This window comes from Podarcis liolepis (genome assembly GCF_965112155.1).
Source record: "Podarcis liolepis genome assembly, chromosome: 1".
Taxonomy (NCBI): Eukaryota; Metazoa; Chordata; class Lepidosauria; order Squamata; family Lacertidae; genus Podarcis; species Podarcis liolepis.
Genome location: NC_139554.1, coordinates 72681287 through 72690985, shown reverse-complemented (window position 1 = coordinate 72690985; position 9699 = coordinate 72681287).

The following is a 9699-nucleotide window of genomic DNA, read 5'->3' as shown; positions in this document are numbered from 1 at the left end:
AATACTCCTGAGGTACACCTTTAAAAAATAAGATACAAAGAGATTTAGTTTAGAGGTAGAGCACATATTTTGCAATCAGGTGGTCTTTCGTTTCACCACTGCCATCTCCAGTTAAAATAATGAAGTAGAATAATAGAATCATAGAGTTAGAAGGGACGCCAAGGGTCATCTAGCCCGACCCCTGCAATGCAGGGATCCTGCACACATCTGGGAGGGCTCAAGTCTAGCATGTAGAAGACTCTGTGTGAGATATTGGAGCTCTGCTGCTAGTGAAAATAGACCTGGGGTTGCCAACCATTTAGGTCTACTGGCCCAGTTGGCTTCCTGAGCAGTTGATATGGGCACCACCCTCTCTGGCCACTTTTCTCCCCCAGGTCAGCTTCCCTACCAGAGACAGAGAGACTGTGTGTGTGTGTACACATTTTGCTTTCCCAATAAATCTGGGGAAAAGTCCAATCTAGTAGAATTAATATGAGCCTTGAAAAACCCATAGAGATGAAAGAGGAAGTGGGAAAGAGTGTCATTCTTCCAACTTCCTCCCTCATATCGACTGAAGGCAGAAGAAGGTAACTGCCCTCACCGCCTCATACGACCAAGCAGGCAGGGAGTGGAGAGGCTCAGAAGTTTCACAGATACAGTACTAGAAGATAGTCACTGTGTTTGCAGGAGCCATGCTGCCAACCCTGCAGTAGAGTTTTGAGCTAGATGGACAAATCGCCCGACCTGCTTAAAGGCAGCTTCCTATGATCTTAAGCTGGCAACTCACCCTTTCATTTACTGACAGAAAGGGCAAGTGGCAAAAGAATAAGTGATACATAGTACAGAAATCTATACTACTTGAATGCATGGAAAACTAAATAATCCACTGGTGTAAGGTTGTTTTGCTCCTTAAATTCTCAGGGGCTAACCCAGCCAGATGGATGGGGTATAAACAATAAAATTATTATTATTACCAACTGCACTTCTGTGAATCAGCATCTTTCTCTGCATATAAAGAGGGCTGAGAAGGTTTATTTAATGAGACTAATTGCAGGGGGATAATGTAATTGGAAGCCGAGCTTCTCAGAAAGTGTGTTAGCTGTGGCCTGTGGCCAAAGGATATGCATCCAAGCTGGCACCCATGACAAAATTCAACCTGGAGTCGGTTTGCTGACCCACTTTCCAGAAGGATCAGAGTTGCTCCAGATTCATCATTATCTAAAGCTGTGAGGTGGCTTTTTCAGCAGTACAGGTGGAGACGCATCCATACGAGGAATGAAATTAAAATTAGAGCTCTGGTCATTTTTAGGCCCTGAAGAAAGACCCCAAATGTGGGAGGCCAGTTAGATCAGAAAATGTCTGCCATGAGATACACATTATGAGGTGAAGCACAAATGTAATGTCACAAGAGACGAAGCCTACACATGGATGGTCTTGCTCTTTTTCTCTGCTTATGTTTTCTATATTTTGGTGTCTTTCCCTGTATTTGCCATTTCTACACTTACGTTGCCAGATTCAAGTTGGATATCTGATGAAGGAGGGCAGCAGGGAGTATGAGAGGAATGGAGAAGAGAAACAAAGAAGAGAAACACATTGGAGATACTATAAAGCAGTAAACAAAACAAAAAGGGGGCAGGGGTAGAACTGACATACGGAGTGTGATGGAAATAGAATTTGCCATATTTTCTGGAGCAATCCTTTGTAGCTGTAATATAAAGGCAACTTCTTCTCACATTTTCTTGTACTGGGCAGCATCCAATAATACCTGCTGTCATGGGCTCAGGAGCAGAGGCACAGGGGAGAGAGGAGATGGAGAGCGAATGGGAAGAATCTGAGGGCAGCGGAGGGGAGAATGACAGTGACCCGAGAGATTCCATGAGCCTCTCCAGCGAATCACAAGATTCCCAGAAGGGGGCGCCGGTGGTCAGGGCAAGGGGGGTCCCAGGGGGGGACGCACCAGAAGCAAGGGGCCAGCGGGGACTCCCAAAGCAGCAGCTGGAGATCAGGACCAGCTTCCCCACCAGAGCGTAGCGGGGGGAAGGTTCCCATGTGTCAGGGCCAGCGTCTCCTACAGCAGGGAGAGGAGATGAGTCAGGGCTGACCACGCCTCTATCGGAGAGCGGGGGAATGGAAGGGAGGTCAGATCCAGCTAGCCTCCCCGAAGGGGAGAGCAGTGACAGGAGCAGTGTAACGGTCAGGAGGAAGGTGACCGGCTGGGCGCGCGCGCCAAGTTCAAATGTACAGGCGCGCGGGACAGCAGAAAACCCAGATTGGGAACCAGGTCCTAAAGCCCGCCGGAAGCAGGGGGAAGACTCAGGGGACTCAGCGTCAGAAGAGTCTAGGAAGGGGGAGACCCCAGCTGACAGGCGGACCCAGAGGAGGAAAGAGCAGAGGAAGAGGTGGAGCAAGGCTAGGATCTTAAACTGGTGTCAGGGGGGAGGAGACTCAGACGGAGCTTCGGCGGTCTAGAGTTTCAGACGTAGAGCTGCACGCTACGGCTGTGGAAATGAAAATGAACTTCAATAAAGACTTTTGTATATAACAACGAACTGGCGTTGGTCCTTTGTGAGCTGGGACCTAGGGCAGCTCTGACACCTGCCCTCTTGCACAGTGGAAATTTGCTTGAGCAACAGAACTCTTGGTTTTTCTTTTCCACCTATGCCAGGCACCCAAAGGCCCCTTCCCAATCTACTCCAGAGTCCTCCAACCTCTGGAGTTTTGAGGGGCATGCAGAGGGATGCAGGTGGGAAGGGGAGGAAGAAAAAGCCCTGTTGAGTGAGTGGACATCCCCTCTCGCTATGCTGGACCTCACACATTGTGTCATACTGTGCAGATTGAACATTTACATCAATTCCTCCTTTGTGTATGCCTACAGAATTGTGTTAGCAGATGGTGATTATGAAACCCCCTTTGAATCCCTTGATTCTTCTTGTAGAAACAAGGTAAAATAGTGACATGCTATTTTTGAATTAATCCCTTTGAGAGCATGTGATGAAGGCACGTCTCTACATCTTTGTGAACATTCACAAAGATTTTTGGATGTATACAGTGGTATCTCAGGTTAAGTACTTAATTCGTTCCGGAGGTCCATTCTTAACCTGAAACTGTTCTTAACCTGAAGCACCACTTTAACTAATGGGGCCTCCTGTTGCTGCCGTGCCGCCGGAGCACGATTTCTGTTCTCATCCTGAATCAAAGTTCTTAACCTGAAGCACTATTTCTGGGTTAGTGGAGTCTGTAACCTGAAACATATGTAACCTGAAGCGTATGTAACCTGAGGTACCACTGTATTTTGACACAGCACGTTTTGAGAAAAGAAGCAAAAAGGCACATACAACTTTACATCGTAGGTGGAATTCACCTAGTACAAATTCTGGAATTACCAGCATAAGCTGGTTTTTAATGTGTTTTAAACGTGGTAGGTTTTGAGACAAGAAAGTGTTTTCTCACTGTGAACCATTGCCATTCTAAGAGAAAAAGGGAGGCGTTCATGGTGAATTCTGGCACTTCTTTTTCTATGCTCCTGGGGTCTGTGTGCAGTCACTAATGACCCCTGAAGTCCTTTGAAGGGAAAATATGAGTGGTAGATCTGTAGACTACTTAGCCCGGATTCAGGCAGAACAAGCACTTAGGCACTCTCTAGAAGCAGGACAACAAAACAGGCAGTGCTTAATATTGAATGGCACTAGGATCCCAAACACTTTGTGTCATGATCAAAAGGTGAGGCGTGACGAAATAGTCAGACATTTCCCCCCTTGTAAAACAGCGTTGCGCCTTTAGTCATATGATTCTTTGTCAACAGTACAAAGCTTAGAAATGTTCCTTGACATTGGAGTCAAACTTCCGTTATTCAAACAGGCGAGAGGAAGGCAATTGGCCCTAAACATGACTCTCTTTATTTCCCAGTGACGTCAGTTCTGTATTCAGACCATGCCTTTTATTAGTTCCTTGTAAAAGGTCTCTTCAAATACACGGGGCCATGAATTCCGTCGAGAGGAGTGAGGGAAAATAGGATAGGGCAGCAGTAAGTATCCAGTGAATCAAAACCCCAAGCTTGATCCTAATTTGATTAATTCATGCTTTACGACTCTTCTCAAACCAGACTACAGGTCACTGGCTGCCATCTGTCTTTTTTTAAATTTGAATTGCTCAGTGACCACATACTTGAGGTGATTTCATCTACCTTTACTCTTTCTTATCTGTAGACTTGCGCTCCATTTTCATTTGTTGTGGTGGTTTTATAGCTCTGTGTTGGCCTTCTGAATCCCAATAATGGTTGTGTTGGCTAGGGCTGAAGAGAGCTGTAGCCCCAAACATCTGAGGGGCACCAGGCTGGGTAAGCAAACCAAAATTAAAAGCTCACCATCTTTAGGTTTGATAAGGGACAGTCCTCAATACAAAGGACCTTCACAGAATCAACGGCTTCTCAACACCAGCCTGATCAGGCTTTTGCTCTCTAGAATATTAGAACTGTAATTCCCATCAACTCCAGCCATGATGACTGGGGCGGATGGGGGTTGTAGTCCATCAACTGAACTACATCTGGGAAAGGTTGTTTTGGGCTGACCTCTTGCGCTACAACAGAATATTAATCACATCAGGCAATAGCTTAGTGGCAAAGTACATACTTTGCTTGTCAGAGGTCCCAGGTTCAAATCTCTAGAGAACTGGAAAAATTCCTCCCCAAATCCCTGGAGAGCTGTCGCCAGTCAGTGTGGATATGGATAATACTAAGCTAGAGGGACCAATGATATGGCTTGAGGGCCCTCCAGAATGACAAGGTTTACTTTGTGGTTGTATTCTGCAACATCTCATTGATGTAATAAAGGTGCATTAGTGGTGGTGGATTTATACTGGACCGTTCACACACAATTCCATTTTATTAATAGTTCTGCAATGCTTCTCCAATACAGTGGTACCTTGGGTTACAGACGCTTCAGGTTACAGACACTTCAGGTTACAGACTCCGCTAACCCAGAAATAGTACCTCGGGTTAAGAACTTTGCTTCAGGATGAGAACAGAAATCGTGTGGCAGCAGCCGGAGGCCCCATTAGCTAAAGTGATATCTTAGGTTAAGAACAGTTTCAGGTTAAGTATGGACCTCCAGAATGAATTAAGTTCTTAACCCGAGGTACCACTATATTGCCATGTTACTGCAATGTGGAGAGAAACATTTGTGGTACGAAACGTTATAGGAGTCCACAACAAGCTATGGGACATGCACTGAATGGAAATGAAACAATATGTCTGTCCCAAAGCTTTTGCAGATGCAAACAACATGGAAAGCAGGATCGCGAGGAACCGCCCCCGTACAATCATGAATTCGCATCCTTGTGAAGGTGCCATAAAAAACACATTGGGGCGGCATAATATAACTTCCATGTTTCTGAATACCTTTTTGGATTTTTCTTGTACAACACAGAATTGTTCCATTTCAGGACCCAATTTCCCTTGACATGTCCTGCAGTCATGTCAAAGGATTAAAAAAAAAATGTAATCCAAGGCATGGGGCTTGGATTGTAGCGTGTAAAGAAGTGAGATTTAAGTTTTCTCTTCCCAGTCATGATCCCCACAGAACTGCCCCTGTGCTGTGATTAGTGATAGAAAATAAAACCTCCCATTGTGGTCCATGTGAGCCTTTTTTTGTATCACTAATTGCAGTGGGGGAGCATTTCAATCAGGATCACTGCTGGGGAGGAATAGTAGGGCCTCTGCTCCGCGCCAAGCACTGTGGCACTGCTCAAAATCAGCTTCCCCTGCCGATAACAGTTAGCATTAAAATAATAATAATAATAATAATAATAATAATAATAATAATAATAATAATTTAAAAAAAAAATCCTGATGTGGTTACACATCATATATATCCATTAGCATATATTGCACACTCCATTTCAGAAGCAATGTCCTAGGTAGAATAAGGTGGCCTGGCTATTCAAGAAATACAAGTCTGATTCTTTACTCCAGCTCCAGCATGCTTTCCATTGCTGGTTTCTGAAGCTGAGAACAGATGATGTTAACCACAATCTATCTGAATCTGGTAGTTTCTTGAGAAATAACTGCTGTTTTATGTGTTTTCCCTCAAACCTGCTTCCATCCATTTAAGCTGTAAAGGTAAAGGGACCCCTGACCATTAGGTCCAGTTGTGGCCGACTCTTGGGTTGTGGCGCTCATCTCGCTTTACGAGCCGAGGGAGCCGGCGTACAGCTTTCCAGGTTATGTGGCCAGCATGACTAAGCCGCTTCTGGTGAACCAGAGCAGCGCACAGAAACGCCGTTTACCTTCCCGCTGGAGCGGTACCTATTTATCTACTTGCACTTTGACGTGCTTTTGAACTGCTAGGTTGGCAGGAGTTTAAGCTGAGGTGTGCACATTTCAGACATCCCTTGCACATTGCACAGATAATGGTCTCATTGAATAGAAGCTGGAGGGGCTGCAGGCATGGGGAAAAACTCAGGCAAGGCATATCAGGTGAAGCCATCTCCACCTCTGGTGTGTACAGGAATGTAAAATGGGACTTGAAATGCACCGGGGGCAACAACAACCTTGTTGCATTTTAAGCGGCTAATATTTACAATTCTGATGCACTTACCTACAAGTAAAAAATGGTAAAGGTAAAGGACCCCTGGATGGTTAAGTCCAGTCAAAGTTGACTATGGGGTGTGGCACTCAGCTTGCTTCAGGCTGAGGGAGCTGGCGTTTGTCCACAGACAGGTTTCCGGGTCATGTGGCCAGCATAATTAAACTTCTTCTGGTGCAACAGAAACACTGTTTACCTTCCCGCTGCAACAGTACCTATTTATCTACTTGTACCGGTATGCTTTTGAACGGCTAGGTTGGCAGAAGCTGGGAAAGAGCAACGGGAGCTCACCCCATTGTGTGAATTTGAACTGCCGGCCTTCTGATCGGCAAGCCCAAGAGGCTCAGTGGTTTAAACAATAGCGCCACCCGCGTCCCTGCAAGTATGCCACGCGGAAGACAGTGGGATGTACTTATGGGTAAAGCTGTATAACACCCTGGCCACATATCCACACCATACATTTAAAGCACATGGCTTATGCAAAGAACCCTGGGAACTGTAGTTCACCCCTCACAGAACTACTATGTTTCCCAGGATTCTTTGGAGAAAGCCATGTGCTGGTGTGGGTGTGGCCACAGGTTGTGTGGCTCTTTATATCCTGGCCAAAATCTTTCGACTAGCAGCTTTGAACTTTGCAGGACTGAAATACTGCAGTCTTTTGTTTAGAAAAATAAATAAATCTTAGCACTGCCACTGAATGAGATAAAGCTCTGGATATCAAACTGAGTCACTAGATGTCCTCGCAGTGAATAACCATTCATAAAAGATTTGAGGTGAGTGATTCAGAGCTTAGGTAATGTCTGGTTTTTGTTTGTGTGATATATGATTTTTCAGGAATTTAGTGAAACGGAGAGTGTCTTGAACAAATGCCACTGTCTTGGTAGAAAAAACACACACACTCCTGGTAGAAGCACAAAGGGTAGGCTTTATGTTTCCAACACTACTGTTGGTCAATTGGAAGAGGCATTCATAGGGTCAAACTCCATCCTTCTAGCTGACAGAGTAAACACCAGCAGCTCTTTTTCTGCCCATGTAGAAACTGATGTGAATTAGAATTGCCGTGAGGCACCTACCATTCAGGAAGTTCTCCCTTGCTGTATTTTTTAACACCTGATCATTCCTCAAATGGACCTGTGAATTACGGGTAGGTAAGCATGCCAGGGACACAGATCTCTTTGCTTCAGAAGAATGTGTTTGTCCTGTATTGATAATAAAATATATAAACACATAGCTTTTGATCTTATTCAAAATCATGTTTATAGTTGCATAAAGTTAGCCTGGGCTTAATTTGGGATAATAAAATATATATTCTCGTAGCTTTTGATCTTATTTAAAATCACGTTTATAGTTGCATAAAGTTAGCCTGGGCTTAATTTGGGATTTCTAATGCCAAATACTTTTAAAGGTGTCCATCACAAGGCATTGGACGAATGAGGCAAGGTGGAGAGGTTTGAAGGCACAAGCTAAGCAGGTCCAGGTCATGTCAGTGTCTGGATGGGTGAGCCCTTGGGAGCCTAGTGTCCACCACCTTGGGTTCTGTGATGGAAGAAAGGTGGGATATAAATGCAATTAAACAAACATAAAATATCCCACACCCTATACCAGCTGTAGCCAATGTGATACTCTCCAGATGCTGTTGGATTACTGCTCCCAACATCCCTGATCACCAAACATGATAGCTGAAGCTGATGAAAGTCATAGTACAACAACATCCAGAGGGCACCAGCTTGGCTACTCCTGCACTACTCCAACTAGCCAAGCTATCACAGAGTGAAAACAGCTGCAAAGAAATTGGAGGAGGGCTCTGCGCAGTAGGACAGGGCCCTTTGCATTACTATTATTTGTCGTAATGTGTAATGAGTTTGCACTTCGTTTTCATATCAAAGAGCAAACATGAGATTTGGCCGAACTCTGTTTCCTTGATGCTGACAAGAGCGTGTTTATAGGGAAGGCAAGCAAAATTAATATGTAAAGAAAAGCAAGCAAAGTATGTGAGAACAGGAATCCATGGTAATGACTTGTATACACACGATACATCTAGTGATAATATCATTTTCCACAAATTTATTACCCCATGTTATCAACACAGTGACCTCATAATATATAAACTAAAGTTTGAACAGCAGCACTGATTATATTGGTAGCAACTAGCAAGAGCTGAGAATCACGTTCAGAACCAAAAGAAGAACAGCTCCTCCATGTTCATAATATACCTTTAGGTTAGAAAGAGCTGAAGTCATGTTGTCTTTTCAGCACCACTGATGGAATAGCTACAATGCCCTAGCCTACGCAGAGGATCAAAATAGCACAGCAGCGTTTCATAAGGAAGCAAAGCACCATTTTGTTACTCCAAGTTTTCACTTCCAGGCAGTGCTGTTTCTGTCACAGGACCTTTTGAGGTCTGTGCGCACACTGGAATTCTGATGAAGCGTTGTGGATGTCCATCAAAAAAATGGCTGCCGTATTAATGGGGCCACCCGCATTTGCATGATTTCTACATGGGTTTTCTCCTAATCCACCATCTAATCACAGATCACATCTGCTTCTAGGTAAAAATAAGAGATCCAGCACAAACTACTGGGTCCACCATGGCACAAACTACAGATTCTTTGCTCTGGTGCTCTGGCAAGAACTGCGGAGGTGGTTTTTTTTAAAGTGCAATCCATAGAAACCACTGTCATCTTCCATTTCTTTTATTTACTTAAAAGCATTAACTAACTGCTTAATGATTTAAAAAATGGAGTGTTGAGGCAGAGGGAGAAATAGATCAGAGGGGCTGGAACGGGAGAACAGAGAAATATGTATCTAGTGCAGAAAGAAGCATCTCATTCTCTGGATAAGTCACTTCCTGGTTCACACTCAGATGCTGTTTTGAAATGTCATGGGCATGGAAGAGAGAGCTGGTCATGGATAGTAATGGGGAAGTTAAAGAAATGAATGTGGCTGAGACTCGAGACAAGTGTATCCATCCCACCCAAAATCCTGTAAAACCAACATGGAGAAAACAAACCAAAGCAGCTCAACCAAGGCTGAGGCATTTGTGAGTGGGGGAGAACATGGATGGAATGGGATGACTGGAACCCTGAACTGAAGCACTTTATGCTGCAACGCTTTGTGCAAGCGCCCTTCATTGTTATCC